Raw genomic sequence first — 17,054 nt, forward strand, 5'->3', positions numbered from 1 at the left:
GAGCTCTACTTTTCTCTAGTTCTTGTAATTTTCATGGCACCAGATGTATGTACTGTTAAGTGTTGGATATTAAGTTTAAGTGAAGCGCTGTGAATTGATTATGCATTAGCATCCCAAACTTGCTCCACTGTTGTGTCAGATGCCGACTTTTTTTTTCTGAACCTTGCTGTCAGTTGACTCTTTATCTATAGCCAGAAATATATTACACAAGGCTTTTATGTTGTTTTTACCTGCTGGATTCTTCATAAACACACATTTAACTTCTTTCAATTGTCATTGGTGTTTCTGAATTGTTGATTGTAGCATCACACTTCACTTATGTCTGGAATAAAGGAAGAACCCCCCCCCCGCTCTCTCTCTCTCTCTCTATCTCTATCTCTATCTCTCTCCTATTCTGATTGGTTTCTTAATAAATGAGATTCGGTATGGACACCATATATATATATATATATATATATATATATATATATATATATATATGGGCAGTCAGATGCTGTTCATAAAATTTGTGAGCCTTTTAATTCTTATGCATACTTTTGCATATGTTCACAATTCCTAACATGGTTGTGATGATGTAATTAATTATCTGTTGCCTGAGTATGTTAGAAATTTAAAATCCGTTAAGTTCGTTATTTTTTTTCCCCCCCTATTCTGTTTATGACCTAATTTTGGGATCCATGTTTTAGTACAAGCATTGTTTCTTTTCTGTGTTTATTTAATATATATTGATATTGCTATATTGAAATTATTGTACTTTCTCACTCCCACATTTTAATTTCGAGAGTTATATCATCAGATTCCAGATAATTATGTTGTATGTGCGTAACATTTTGTGTGTGTGCGTGCGTGGGTGCGTGCGCAGTTATAATTAATATTTGTAAACTACGTGTGTGTGTGTATATATATTACACACCTTTTGAGTTCCGCCTTATTTTGATTTAATGCAACTCTGCTCCTGCTGCTCGACTATGTTACTAAACAGTGATCGCCACAGCTCACACACACGTCACGTCCAGCCCATAGCACGCCTTGGAAGCAAGTGAAAAAAAGATAGCTGCAGCTTGTGTGTGTGCACCCTCCTGATACCACCTGCCATTCACCTGTTGACTTACTTGCGCCTAGTGCTTGCTGCCATCTGTCGAAAACGGCAAGCACTCGCTCTGGCGCATTTTACATATATATACAGTTAATGTTTAGGTGAGGGGTTTGGACTTTTTCCATTGCTGGTTGTCACAATAAAAAAATTAAGACACAACGTTTCGAAGGGTGGTTCTCCCTTCGTCTTCAGGTGGAAGGAAGGAGAGAAATGAAAAAACCTACTGTTGGGATCGTTACGTACGTTGTGTCTTAATTTTTTTATTGTGACAACCAGCAATGGAAAAAGTCCAAACCCCTCACCTAAACATTAAAGATCCACCATTGCTTTCCAACCCCTCGTTTAGATCATATATATACAGGGTGATTCAGACGACCCGTAACAGTAATTTATTTTGAAAACTACCGTACTGCATTAAAATTTTCGAGACAAAAATATTTGTAACTAACGCTTATGTGAACTTTCACTTGAGCTTGATTTCATCAATCATTCCTAACAGGAAGTCGGGTCAGTGGCGTATCACTTTAAAATTTCAAATGAGAGTTGGGGTCAAATAGGGTACCATTTGATAGAGCTCTTCAAAACAATTTTCATAGGAAACGTTTGTTTATATATATTATACACACACACGTAGTTTAGTGTGAAATTACTTTCATACTCTAAATTGTACAATGTTATTTATTTTTTCCAGCTGCATTAAATCTCTTACAGCACTCCAGTTGATTCACTACTGCATCATGAGAAGGATTCTAGCAAAAACAGCCTCATCTCATCAAAATTACCACATTTCTACAAAGAGGAGGCATGTATTGCTCCATTTTGTTACAAAATAAATGTCCCAACTAACGAAGTGAATGTGAGGAAGTGAGTACAGATTGCTAGACAGTGCTGTGTCAGATAATATGAAAATTATGCCTTCAATTTGATCCTACTTAAACTGATGCCAACAGACACCTCGCATATTGAAGCTTGCTCTTCAGCACAGAAATCTATTGTCACATGGTGGAATGGTTAAGCAACATTCAGTAATATAGTCTTGAAGACTAAAACTTTTTTCTTGATTTTGGTGCTACACTACAAACTATATGAAAAAAAGACTTGCTTGTTTACAACATATGCAGTGTTATAACACCTAAAAACTATTCCATTATCAGTTTAGTTAATTGTAAGTACAGGAGATGTGCTGTCATAGTTTGTTGCATCACTTTATATTACTGGACCTTAAAAAGCCATTTAGAAGCATCAGCAATAATTTTACAAAGCCGTGCTATTACTCATATTGGATGGATAGATGGATTTCATGAATTAGAGAATGACATTTAAAATTTTATGGAGGCCTTGTGTGAATTACTCAAACGATTTTTATACATATTACAACATACGTTTATGTAATTTATGATAGAAGTTCTTTGAACTTTTGAAAGATAAGTAATTGCTTGAATAGTCTATACTCTTCAGAATCACTCTTCTTTTAATCATTATGTATATTTTATTTTTGACTTCTAAATAAAACTCGGTTAATTAGCAACAAAAATGCCTTCATGAAACTTTTTTCTATTCTGTTCTTATTATTACCATCACCATCATCACCATCACTACTACTACTATTACTACTACTACAACACCACCACCACAACTACTACTACTACTACTACTGCTACTACTACTACTACTACTATTACTGAGAGAAATTTATAACAGAAAAGACAACTACCTCATTTTATGTTGTATGTTAAATCTGTAATAAATGAATGCCATGATTTTTGTTTTCCATTTTGTAATATTTTTTTTTCTTTGAGTGAATGTGCGTAGGTGAAGTCTCTGTCCGTCCACAAATTTCACTTCAAGAATTACATGTTTTCACTGAAATGGAAGGTTTATGAACATTAGACGTAAAAGGGTACCCAAAATAATCTTTCCTCGGTGATTACCTCTGGGAGCATCCACCTTTTGTATTATCTGAAAATGGTATTCATAAATTTGAAAATATTTTTTGTTCCTATTCAATACATATCCCTACAGCCATCTTTCTTAAAAGTACTTTTGTCTCTTTTAAGCAACCAGAGAGTAAAATATTCCTATACTGGTATCCGAAATAAATTTTAAAAGATGTCAGAATAATTGAGATCTTCTCTGGAACAAGAGCTTGACTACAAAACCTTGAATTCGAGATACAGAGCATCAAACATTTTAGATCTTGTATAACAGCATTGTGCAGAATGGCATTGAAATGTTTTTAGAGAGCACTGTGTTTGTTGAAATTAAATAATATTTTGTCAGGATGGATATGTGCTGTTTTAAGGATTCAATATATGCTGGAAACGGAAAAATGACATTAAGTTGTTATTCCAAGGAACACTTCAGAATTTTAACCTGCACAGAATATTGACAGGTTTGGTAAACCAAATGTATATGAAGAACAGAAGAAACGAAGTGATATATTAGTGAAAATTAACGGAAATGTAGGAAAAAACCAGTGAAAATAATCTATAATCTCGTGGTGGAAATTGTTAAGGCCATTGAAGTCTAATTTTGGTGTACGAGCAAACTACTGTATTTCTTGAGGAGAAAGGGAATAAAAATAATCAAACATTCCTCTTTTTCATCGATGTTTTTATGGATTGCCAGCTATTAGTAAGAGGCTTTTTATTGTATTTGGAAATAAATTATTATAAGCACCAAGGAGCAGATGAAAGAAATCAAGGACTCCATCAGAGTAGATTAGTAGCTGCAGTAATCTTGCTTATTTAAAATCGCATATGTGTATATGTGGCCCATCATTGAATATACCTGGAAGATTTTCGCCCCCTTCTAACTTCTTGTTCTTGTATGTTGTATTTAAAACTGTTAGAAATTCGTTGTGTTTTTTGACACTCATATTTCAACGATCACAAATTATGACTTTTTGTCCTGGTTATCATCACCACAGACTTAACATATACACGTTTATTTCCTTCGAATACATGATTGTATAATTGCGGGAACAAAGACATCTTTGTCTACACAAATTATTAACATACACTTCATATTTTTCTGTGGTTCCAGTCTTAACAACTTATTACTGGTATCATTTAATGATAACCCACAGTCAGTTGCTTACAAAACATTCTACACCTTTTTATAAACTATATTTAATGTTTACTAAAGTAAATGAATGTTGTATAATGTACATTTAGTGGAGCATGAATTACGTGCTCTTATTTTTCTTCCAGAAAAGACTCTTAAAAATATAACTTACTAGTGCCTAACTCCGTGATTACAAAAGAAGTGTTGGAAACTTCCAAAATGTTATACACTTTGTCACTTTATGGGGTTTATGAACAGAATAGAAGTACCTAGTCACTTTATTTTTGTACCGGAGATAAATGTTTTCAAGATTGTTTATACTTTTCTTTAGAGCGTATTACATTTTTATTTCCAAAGTTGTTTATTTTAAATACTCTATTTATGTAACAATAATATATTAGCTACATTCATAAATTAAGTTGCCTGTATATGAAGGCTGTTAAAAAAGAGTATGAACATATTTGACTCGTGTGGATGAAATGGGTTGAATACAACATCATTCTTTGACGAAAATTATTTCATAAGTTGGATAGTACCGATATTGAACTCCTTTGGGATAAATTAAAATAAGCAAATCATTGCTAACTATTGTCTTAAATTCATATAAAAAGTTTCCTTTCCGAGCATTAGTTGTGCCTGAAATCGTAGCTTGTTTATAGTAAAGTAAGAGATATGGCAATGAACAAAATAGCCAGTTCAATCATACATCTATTTAGTGACAGAATTTTCAGCTTTAGTCAAAGTACAGTAGAGTCTTAATTTTACGTATCATGCATATAATTTAAACATTCAGCACCTGTTTTGTTAGTGTGAGGAAATGCATAATGTTCTTAAGACATTCAAATCACTTTATTTTTGACCAGAGAAATAATTATTACTATATTGTCGAACTTGCAGCACTTAGTTTGTTATACAATTATCGTTAGACTTATAATTAATACAGTAAATAGTTTTTTACATATAACACCATAGATTATGGTTTTTGAAGATCCAGTATGTTGAGTTTGATTGACTGATGTAACAAACTTCTAAGCATGTGCCTGCTAAAGTGGACATATGTGGGATTCCTTTAGCCAAATACGCAATCAATTAGAAAATTGCAGGGAATGGAGGAGTTATATCTGCAATTTAGGAATTGACATTCAATCATAATGACATGGATGTGTAATTTTATAGTTAGTATTTTTAAAATGACATACTGTTTTCACTAATTGTTATAAAAAAGACTGTAAGAATGAATTTTTTCTTTAAGTCAGAGTGTAAATGGTTATCAAGTCTTATTATAATATTCCCTGATGTATCAAAACAGAATTTTAGTTGTGTGAACGTTAGGTGATGTTCCAGTTTATTTGGAAAATTCTGCACTTTATTTGTGCACAAGTGATTACCATGAAGTTCAGTTTAAAATGTGAAGTGGAATATGTACAAACTTCTACACACTCTGTACTTGAAATTTTATTTCTTTTCTTTACATTGTCTTATGACTGAGAATGCTTGCGTGCTAGTAGGTCTTGTACATTTTTCATTACAATATATGAGACTTGTAAATATACTTCCTATAATGCAAAGAGAAAAAAGAATGACTAAAATTCCTGTTACTCAATGTAATTTAACAGTTAAAGTTTTCATTATATTTAATAATTACAAATTTTAAATATGAGTACTTACAAATTTTACATTTTATTCAACATAGTTTAGAAAAATATTTTCTTCTAATGCAGTTTTGAAATACATTTTTACTACTTTGTTAACTTTAAGTTCACATTTGTAATTCACTAAATGAAATGTCATAAAATATTGAGATATACACTTTAAAAAAAATTGTGCTAGATTAGGTACATTGCTCATGGAGGAATGGTTATCAGAAACTTTCACATTTGACGATTAATGTCTTGCACTCTTTATGTTCGTGTTCCTTCTTGTCTATCAAGACAAAAATTTCCCTGCCCTACAGATACAAAGTCGTGTGTGTAAACATACAGTTGAGTGTAAGATATATTAATTCTGAATAGTACAGATTTGTGATTCAGGCTTCAGATATATTAGAAAGTTCAGACAGTTTTACATGATTGGGTAATGGGAATTTTGGACATTGTATATGATGAAACTATTTATATTCATAATGCTTAGAAGAGGAAGCATTTTCGTACTGCTGCTTTAGGGATTGCTATACAGTATTTATTGTATAAACAGTTGTAAATCCTAGAACTTTTAACACAATATTGTTTATTATACCATAACATTTCTACTTTTACTATGACTTGTTTAGCTCACACTATTTTATAATTCAACCAGTATGTTGCAGGTTGTATGTATATGGTTAGAGAATTTTTTTAAACATGCAGTATTTTATACATGTTAACCCATGGAAGAGCTTACTTTCCAGTTGGGTTTAAAAGTGCTTGCTTTGTATTGTTGTATGAAATATTAAGGAATTTTTTGTGATACTTCAAATTTGAGATTTACCAAAGAAAGGACAAAAACTGGAGGCATTTATTCTAATTATAAACAGTGAAACGTAGTTCTTATGTCATTACTATTTTTAAGGGCATGGTTGCAGATCTTGTGGAAAGAAAAGTATTCTAATGAATGGTTGTAAAAATAGACTGATGATGACAAAAATGGTTTTATTGCTATAGTGCTCAATTTTGTGCATGATCTTGAACCATGGAATAAAGTTATCATAATTTTGTTTAAAGTAAGACACATTTCTATTTTAATAATAAATATGTACTTTACGAACTAAATAATTCTGTATCATTTAAATATGATAAGTGGGAAGAAATAATTTCTAATATTAACTAATTTGCTGTTATAATAAGAGTTTATTTTAAATGCCCAACTTAAAAATGTTACAACATCCATAATGGCTAGTCTTAATGCTAGGTCTCTTTTTTTTTTTAAGACTTTTTCAGAATGGAGCAGTCTCCAAACAGCTAGCAACCCAAAACATGCAAATATTGGCACAACATTGTCGCTTTATGTTCTCTTTCCTTCTCTCTCTGCCTCGTAATGAGAGCAAGGTCATTAATCTTAATATGGAACATGTTATAACAACTTCCTAAAAATATGCGTACTTTTAAAATAAATTATGATAGTTATGTATTTCTAATTCAATGAAACTGCCAGTGATTTCTTTTCAAAATTGTTTTCATCAGTATGCAATCTGTCACTGTTTTTACCATCTGATTCTTCCGAATTTATTGTTAGAGAGTCTAAATTTCGTCACGTAATTTTATTTGTTGATTTAAATAGAAATACCTATTTGCTGTAATGTACGAAAACATGCAATAAATTGGCCTTATTTGTATTCCTATATCTGAAACTTAAACTTTCCAATAATCTAGAAGTGTACGAATAAGGACCTTCGTATGAAGCCAAGATAATAATTTTTGGATAAACTTCAAAACATGGGTTACCTTTTTTCCCCTCTTCCTCCAAAATTCCAACCTTGTACCCACAAAATAAATTATCACTGAAAAGTGCCTTTTTGTAAGCATGATGATGCACATTCAACAAACATAGACAAATCTATTCTTTTTAGTATTTTAAGATAATTGTTGGCAGCGAGGTAATTGTATATTGAAATTTTCCCATGATTTTAAGTTCAGAATCCTCTCAGGGAGACCAGTATATTTTCTGAGTGACACAAACATAGCAGTATCATTATCCAGAGTCAACTTTAAGTCTCTCTTCATCTTTAGACTATATTTCTTAAAATGTATAAACATTATAAAATGATCTTTGGGCCTGATTTGACATTACTTGTCTTTTTGAACTAACCAGTAACAATAATGCTATTAATTATGCTTAATTTATTTAGAAACATTCACACACACAAAATAATTCAAATAATTCATGTTTTGTTAGATTGCTAAGAGCTGACACCTAACTGAGGAGATGTAGCTAGACGCCTATTTAAAAGGGAGGCACTGTCATGATTTTTGTGGATCACTGTTTTGTCAACGAGTATATATTAACACAAGAGGTGTTAAAATACTGGTATAGTCAGCTTACGTGTTATATAAATACAGTGAAAACCGCAGAAGTTAAAAAAAGTGGTTTGGACATACTGTACATGTTCATAATTTTGTTGTCCGTTTGCATCTGAAGTAATCCATATAAATTTAGAATATTTTGATCAAGCGCCAGTGACATTTATAATATCAGGACTCCCTCTGCAGTAATAAATTAAGCATTCACAGCAGAGATGGGTAAAAAAAGCTGGAACAGTTTTTTTAAACTGTTTCGATACAAAACAGTTTCGTGATATAACCTGTTCCAACTGTTCCAAAGGGTGTTACACTGCTCCAGTGATAACTTCAACGTTCTACATGGTTCCAAGAGATAAACAGTTCAATTTCAAAACATTTTTCCTCTTCTTTGCTGTCTGCAAAGGTCACGTGTAGTGCTATCATTGACCTCCAATCGAAAATATATATAATATTATCCATGTTCCACACAGCCTTCGTGCAACAGTAGCCTATGTAGGATCGCGCAATTTAATTGTATAATTCAAATTCCCTAATAAATCTGATATTAATTATTAGCTGTCTATTGATGGGGATTATGTTCATGGTCCCCTAACATAGTGTTAATTATTAATATACCCCGAAAAATATCGACCAATGTCATCATTATTTAAACTCTCCTAGGATTATATGCATTATTTTTACTAAAATCGATTTATTTTGAACTGTAGTTATTTACTGTACCCTTAACAGTAACCTACGAAAAATGACTTTAGTTGTCATAATACACTGAACAGCTGATTTAAAGACAATTCAAGGGCTTTGAAACATGTTCCCGAAGCAGATGAGAGGTTGAAACAGTTGGAACAGTTGGCACTGATGTTGTAAACATATTCTTATGAAACTGTTATTTTGGAACAGCTTCGTTCATGAAACAGTTACAGTCGAAACTGTTTCTTAAAAAGAACAGTTTATCCCATCTCTAATTCACAGTGGCACATGGCAATTGTGCTAGGTCCTGATTGGACGGTGCTCAGAGGCTCATCAAGATGAAAACCACTTCTCATATAAAAGATTGCATTATACATAATTGCTGGTGTCTAGTGTTTTGATGTGATGTAAGTGTTGTACCAGGCAGTGGTATGCAGCATAAATAAAAAAATTTTCAGTTGCTTCATTTCGTGGTAAGATGTAAAGTCTTTACTTTAGTTTTTATGTCGATTCATCATATGTCTTGATTTTTTGTTCTCAAAGGAATTTCTGTTAGATGTTGATTTAACTTTCTGTGACATGTCGATAACATTTTACATGTATTATAATGCTGTGGCAACAGTTATTGTTGCGGAGTCTTGATCTCACTAAGAATAAGTTTCCTCCACAATTTATGCAATCAACGGCAAGAAATAATATATATATATATATATATATATATATATATATATATATATAATTCACTCGAATTCCATAAATACTTGAGCATTCCTTATCATTCTCTTGTAATAAAATCATAGATGACAATTTTCTTGCTTTACGGACAGCTGAAGCTTGACATAGACTTGATATGTAACTTGGTTTCACGCATTGCAGACATGCAAAGATACTAACAAAGCAAGCACTTGATGAATTCTTTAATTCACGTCACATAAGTATCCATGGGTATACATTTACTAAGTAGTAAAACTTCAATCACATGTACAGATCTGAGTGAATGTGTTTTGAGGTTAGATTTTATGCTGCTAATGCCAGTAAGAAGAATGATTTGTTTAGACTGTAATATTCTATACGTGGAAGTTAAATATATTTATATTCAAGATACATATGCGTTTAGAGACAGTCAACTCGTGATGTAATGCTTTTAATTGATAATGGGCTTTCAGGGTAGAAAATATTGAAAAGCCTAGCTTTTTATTGTTGAAAATAATATAAACTATTCTGATTCTGATAAGAGTTCAGTGTAACTCTAAAGTGATTGGAAAATACAATATTACATGCATTATATCAAGGGTTGAATTTTAATTTGTCATTATATTAGTCTGTGAGCAGCTACTATATGATTTTGTGTTACTGAGATTCTATTTCGTAGAATGAGAATTATTCCATTTATCTTTAAGTTATTTTGATATAATTTGTTGAATGCCATAAAGTATAGGAATTCCCCATGTTTGGAGTTTATAGGGTCTGTGCAAATGTATGAAGGTCCAGATCATTATAATCAATTCATGTTTTGTGGAATGTATATTTCACCGATGTGTTTTTTTTTTTTTTTTTTTTTTTCTTTTCCATACAAGGATTAAACTTCGTAATACAAAATCTCAAATTTAAATTAACAACATTGCCCTTAGTTTGTTTTATGGGTTACACGTTCTTTTCATCCAAGACAGATTGGTAAAATAAGTGAAAAATAAAATATTTCGAAACAATATTTCTTTTTCTCGTATTAGACTGAAAATTTGAGTAAATCACTGATGGGTAAAATTGTTGAATTACAACAAATTTAAGTCAATTATAAGATATAAATATTCTGTACACATTTAGCAGGAATATAACCAGTTGTATAATGTTCAGCTCTTGTTTAATCTCTGTCCTAGGATGATTAAATACTAAAATTCCAATCACTGCAGAATAATAAATCAGTGAGAAGTTGATACAAATAGGAAAATGATATTATTCTGTATATCTCTCTCTTTCTCTCTCTTTTAGTAAATTATTATTAACTAAATGTTGGCTCACATAACTTTAACTTTCCTCTGTTTATTTATACCGTGGTTCTTGTTCTGTCTTGTTCCTTTATTATCCTATCAGTAAAATGTATAATCATAGAAAATACAGGGACTGGGTCATTCTTCTGTACATGAAGGAAAAATATTGGTTTTATAATACTATTGAGGCGAAGCTTGGCATATATTTTGTTCAATAAATTAACACAGAGTGCAACATTCCATTCTTCCCTTTTCAACTGTATCACTGTGAGGTAGTAAAATAAAGTTTTCCATTTTCTCCGTTAGTGAAATTTTTGTGACTATCTGTCAAATTTAAATTAAACTTGTATTAAGTAATAATCATTATATTAAATACACCTGTCATTACCAGTACTAATAAATTAATTTATTCATTATTTTCCCATTATGTCATACACCTATCTCAGAGTGATAAAATCAAAAAAGAACATTATTTATTGACATTGTTATCTACTGTAACGAATGGGAAGAAATTAGGCTGTAATACAAGAAAACTGATAATAATTATATTACATGCAAAGAGCACTCATAACTGCCCAACATCATTTACACAGAATAAATGTTGGTGTATGCATACATAGGCAATATATTGTATAAAATATTTTATTTAAAGCTGATATGCTGTTAATTTATTTTATAGCCTTTCAAATGTCACACCACACAATATGTTTGGAATTCAGTTCTGATAAACTTGTAATGTAGATAGATAACAATGGACCAGTTTCTCTTTATACTGTGGTTTTTCTTCTCTCATTCTCCATTTTTATTACTTTATTATTATTTATTAGGAAAATGGTTTGCTGCAGACTTATAAGTGAATGTTTGCGTAGTGTATATTAAGTCTTGTATGAATGCTCGAGTTATTACTTAATTTTAGTTGCTGCTACTTTAATTTACCCAGCCAATAACTTTTCATCGTACTGATTATAATGTTATTATTTAAATAAGACTATAAAATACCAAATATACTGAAGCATTAAGTTATATTTTATATACTGTAGGTTTAGGGTGACATATCATGTAATGGATGAGTAGAAATTAGGGATGGGATCAATTCTTGCTGTAATAGAGTGGGTTCATTTTGGTCAGTCCCATTTAAAATGGATCATGCCATTGTAGTAGTTCTTAGAGTGTATGCATGACATTGTTATGTAATTTAATTGCGTGGGACTGGAAGTATATCTCGTTAAGTTGCTATTATGTAGATCATTTTGTACCATGGAAAAACGTATTTCAACATTTAAGAAGGATTATTGTGGATGTGACCCTCAGGAGCCTTTGATTTTATTTAATTGAAAATGGATTGCCATTATATTTAATATATTGTATATTTTATTCTTTAGTAAATGGTGTGTGAATGAGGCTTGGTGTAGACATATTAAACAATAAATACAAAAATACATCACCTCTTGTCATAATATGTCATAGCTTCAAAATTGGTAACTGCATTATTTTGATATGAGTGCAGATCTACAAATGAATTCGACAAATTGTTTAGATACGAAATTTAATAAACAAGATTGTCCTTGAACAGATTTATGCAGCATTATGATAGACTTCCAGCAGAGTTAATTAAAAGTGAACTTATAAATAAATTTAAAAAAATATATATATGCATATATATATAAATTGTTATGGCAGAATCTTATGAGTTGTGTGTTGGTTACAACATTTATCCAGGTGGATTTGTGCCAGATCTTTCTGGAATATATGGTAAATGGTTTCCGAACTTTATTAATTCATCTCCATATTCAAACTTCCCAGTATTACAAGATATTTCCTGTCCCCTCTCTTCCCAATAATCCTTGTAATTTCTCAAGTGTTGAAGATTGCTGGTAAATCTTTTGTGAAAGAGGAAATAAGTACCATATGAATCATGTTATTTATACCAACAAAACTATTTAATGACCACAAAGCTTTTTTAAGTGGGATGGAATTTTTTTAATTATTTTGGTTATGACAGATACAATTACTAAACATTTTCTTTCGATAAGCTTTATCATGTTCATAGTGTTCATCGATTTCTCCTCAGCAGAATTGTAATTAATTGTCAAAATTCAGTTTGTGATACAGAATACAGCACTTTTAGAAAACACATTACTCTGTTATTAAAATTGGTGGAAATAACTTGATAGATGACTTTACTTTTGTTCATAACGTTTATAACAGAAAGTTCATGCAAATAATAATTATAACATTATAAATTCAGATATATGCCATAAACTGCTATAAATGGAAGACTGGAGTATGACAACTATCAAGGAACAAATTTATCTATAAGACATGGAAATAAGTTATATTTCTCAGTTCATGAGCATAGACATATGAAAAAATTTTTGACATACAAGAAATTTAATAACAAAAATGACATATATGTATATACACTGTGTTCTTAAATAATTGTCAGGATTTCAAGGTAGTTTAATTTCTCATAGCTGCTGTATATAAGAACAAACCTTATATGAGATGAAAGAGCAACTGTATGAGTTTACACAGAGTACATTGCAAGTGTTCAATGTGAGCACCATCATCACACAACACATTCTGATCAGCATGTCTGGTGTGATATACTCAACAGCTGCAACATTGTAGCATCTCATCTCAGGCAGTGGGCAGATACACATGAACCTTCACATATCCCACAGGCAGAAATCACAATTTGAGATCAAGAACCATAGAGGCCACCTGGAGAAAACTATGTCATGCAAATTGTCAAGAAAATGAAGGAGAACACTGTTCTGTTGCCACATGAAATCTTGAGGCTTGTCCTTCAGCTAAGGGATGAGTAAACTGGAGCATATCAAGGTATGAAATGCCTGTCACTTTCTCGCTCCCAGAAAAAGAATGGTCCGTGAACTTAAACAGGAAATGTTTACTTTTGGGGAATCCCTTTCATGTTGTTTTCAGCATGTGGATTCTCCCCCCCCCCCCCCCGATATGGACATTACATTGTCACTAAGGTGAAACTTGCTTCGTCCTTAGTTGCTAAGGAAATCACCACCATGTGCCCAGTGGCGGCTCGTGCCGGATAAATTAGGTGAAGGTCAATAGAATTCTAGGTAATTTCCTGGAATCGTTATATACCCGTGACGTCGCGAATGCTTTTGTAACCTATACGATGGGCATATTGAATTAATGTAATATATTCACCATTTTCTTAAGTTTTATGAAAAGCACAGCATATAAAATAAACAAATTTTCAACATTTTCGGAAGCTACGTCCCCTTAATACCGAAGAATTCACTGTCCCAACAAAACTTCCACACAATACATACCACAACATAATAAAACAACCACAAGTCCACATGACATAAAAAAGACAAAATCTAACACATTTTATACAACACATCAAATTAAAAGAGCACACAAGAAATAGGACCCATAACAAAATTCAAAATCACAATCATAATCGTAAACTGTATTCATATTTTAAATCAACTTCGGAACATGCAACTTCCAATATAAGCTTACCTCTCCAGTAAAATCAAGCAGCTACGATTAAATCAAAGCAGTATTCTGTTGAACAGAAAACTTACACTTGAACGGAAAAGAAAGGGGCACTAGTAATTTCATCTCTTACAAGTTCATTGATGCATTCAGAAATACAATCAATTATTTCATTTTGAATCGTTTTAGATTTCCCAGAAAGAACAGGCCTAATTTTTTCATAGTGATTTCTAATTTTCATAGGGCCAATGAAATGAGAGCCAATAATTCTTTGAAATTCCCCCTGTTCTGTGACGAAATACTCTCATCATGACAGCGAAAAGCCAACTCCTGCTTGCTTAGAAACAATACCGTATGGATTGTGGTGTGCATTACCAGTCTATTTAAACGTACGTTTTCATTAAATTGACTTACGTATAACCTATAACTTTCCTTTAGTGCATCCGCAATGGTGTTCATGTTCTTCTGCAGTGCCTTTAATTGCAAAATACATTTAATGTGTTCAGCTGAATCTGCATGGCTGTAAAGACCGCGATTGACATTTCTGAAATCGCAAAATCCAGTTGAATTCCAAGCGGGTTTCTTGTTCCCCAGAAGAAGACAAGGCCAACAATATAACTTCTCGTTATAGTGACTCCCACATAACCAGTTGCAATCGGCATACCACGAATCTTGAAACTGAATATTGTATGACCGACCACCACTTTTCACTTTTTTCGTAGTTATATTAATGTGACTTGTTGTTCTGCGGTATTTTAAAATATCTTGCTTATCTTCTGCACACCAACGAGAGAACGGTGTCTCCAAAAGATTACACACTAAATCGTTTAACGGATTCATGTTTTCATCGCATTAATACACGTAGTAACACCTTCACACTTCGCTGCACTTGTCACAACAAAGAATACGTAAAGCGAAATCATTGGTCAGCGCGGGTTAAATGTACAACGTAGTTTCAAATGTTATGCCAACTTTCTTTATTACAGGGTACTCAAATTATTTCAAAATCCATACAAAAATAATATATTCACGAGGTGCTAACGTTAAAAAATACCAAAATATATACTTTATATACTAAATTTAAACAATATTTAACTTCTTTACAGAATATTTTATGTTTTCTTATTTAGTTGCAAAATATTACAGTTTGCCACCCTGATCCAATGTTTGGACGAGAGAGAGATTCTGTCTTTCAAGAATAGAGAAAGGAGATGAATGCCTGCTCCACAGACCCTCATAATAGTCTCGCAAAAGGGACCAGTAATTCATAGTAAGCAACTCGTTGTCATGGCAACCGGGTGTGTTTACTGAAGGCGAAAAGGAAAGCCTCATTCGGACCTTCAGCTGGTCTGCTAGCCACGTGGCCTGACTGGTGAGGGGTTCGTGTGAAGTACTGCAGTGAACGTTAACTGAGCGGATTACGCCGAACAAGATATTAAAAAATAGAGCAAAATATGGTTTAGTGAAGAATTCATTTTATTTTAATTTCTTGATAAAATATATTTTATTAAAGCACGAAAAAAGGGGTGAAGGTGGCCTTCATGTACTTCACTTGAATAACCGCCACTGCATGTGCCATTGCTTATTACATTTCATTGAAGTTTGCATGTGCCAAATTGTCGATAAAGTGTTAGGGCTCGCACCAATTGCAGACAGTATGGCTGCATTTGCTTCCATAACTGCCTTCACACTGTTGTTTGCAGCATTCATAGTTCACAGCTGGCATATTTCACAACAGGTTTCTGAGGATTGCATACGACATTGTAAACTCTAAAGGGATCCTGTTTCGAACTGATGATACCATCAACAAATGCTATTGTTGGACAGAGGATCTCTTCTATATTGTCATCAGAATGACCGTTTTACAGAAACTAAACCGAACTGCTCTTTGCACGTTGCAAGATACAAAATGCTTTATGTTTGAGAGTTTGCCATATTGTACAAATGGGAAAACAACTTTTTGTACGCGAAACTTTCACAGTTGCTCTTCTGTCACATGTAGGATACATAGATATACATCTGTCTGCATAGCCATACCGATTGCCAGAAACCCTGCTAATCATTCAGGAACATTGTGTATAATTCACTATAAAATGAAATTACGTGATTAACACTGTTATTGTTAAAAGAACCAAATCTAAAATTGCACTCTAAATGCAGTTGATGTTTTCAATAGATTATTGTTTCACATATGTTAAAAAAAAATAAACTTTATGAGACAGTGATAATGCATATATTTTTGAGAACCCTGTGGAAATGATCATTCCTCTGAAGGGTCTTGGTCACATAATGCATTTCTGTAATTTTGAAAGATAATATTGCTATTATTTTCCTCTATAACTATACATTGTTTCAGGTTTGAAAAGTACTGGAGTAAACAGATATTTTATACATAGACTATATTATGCCTCTGAAATGTGTAACATGATTTATATTTAGTACAGCCTTGTAATATTAGCATTGGGATTTCTTAGGCTTCTGATGCTTATTCTGAATTCTGTATTTTATTTGCTCCATTTTACTATTATTGGTGCATCATTGTTCAATGTGCTCTTATAATTAAAACCTATTCCACTGCACTCATCTATAATTCATCAATTTGTTTCATTAGCACATGCAGATGTTTTCCAGTTAATTTATCAGGCATTTGCTATTATGTGTTGTTCACCACTTTCCAGAAGTCTTACATTTTAGTTCTTTTACAATACCCAAAGGATACATAAATGACCATTTTTT

At 32.2% G+C, this 17,054-nt stretch overlaps 1 protein-coding gene across 12 annotated transcripts in view; it reads left to right on the forward strand.

Annotated features, from left to right (window-relative positions):
- LOC138703288 (protein bric-a-brac 2-like) overlaps window positions 1-17,054 on the forward strand; it is a 212,012-nt gene that overhangs the window by 183,783 nt on the left and 11,175 nt on the right. For 11 of the 12 annotated variants that reach the window (XM_069831043.1, XM_069831041.1, XM_069831044.1 and 8 more), the window contains one exon: window positions 1,788-16,546. The exons of the other annotated variant lie outside the window; for it this stretch is intronic. The gene's annotated coding sequence lies outside the window, so the exon portion shown is untranslated. Of the gene's footprint in view, window positions 1-1,787; window positions 16,547-17,054 lie in introns of those variants that run through there. 12 annotated transcript variants of the gene reach the window in all.

The sequence above is a fragment of the Periplaneta americana genome, chromosome 7, assembly GCF_040183065.1.
Source record: "Periplaneta americana isolate PAMFEO1 chromosome 7, P.americana_PAMFEO1_priV1, whole genome shotgun sequence".
Taxonomy (NCBI): Eukaryota; Metazoa; Arthropoda; class Insecta; order Blattodea; family Blattidae; genus Periplaneta; species Periplaneta americana.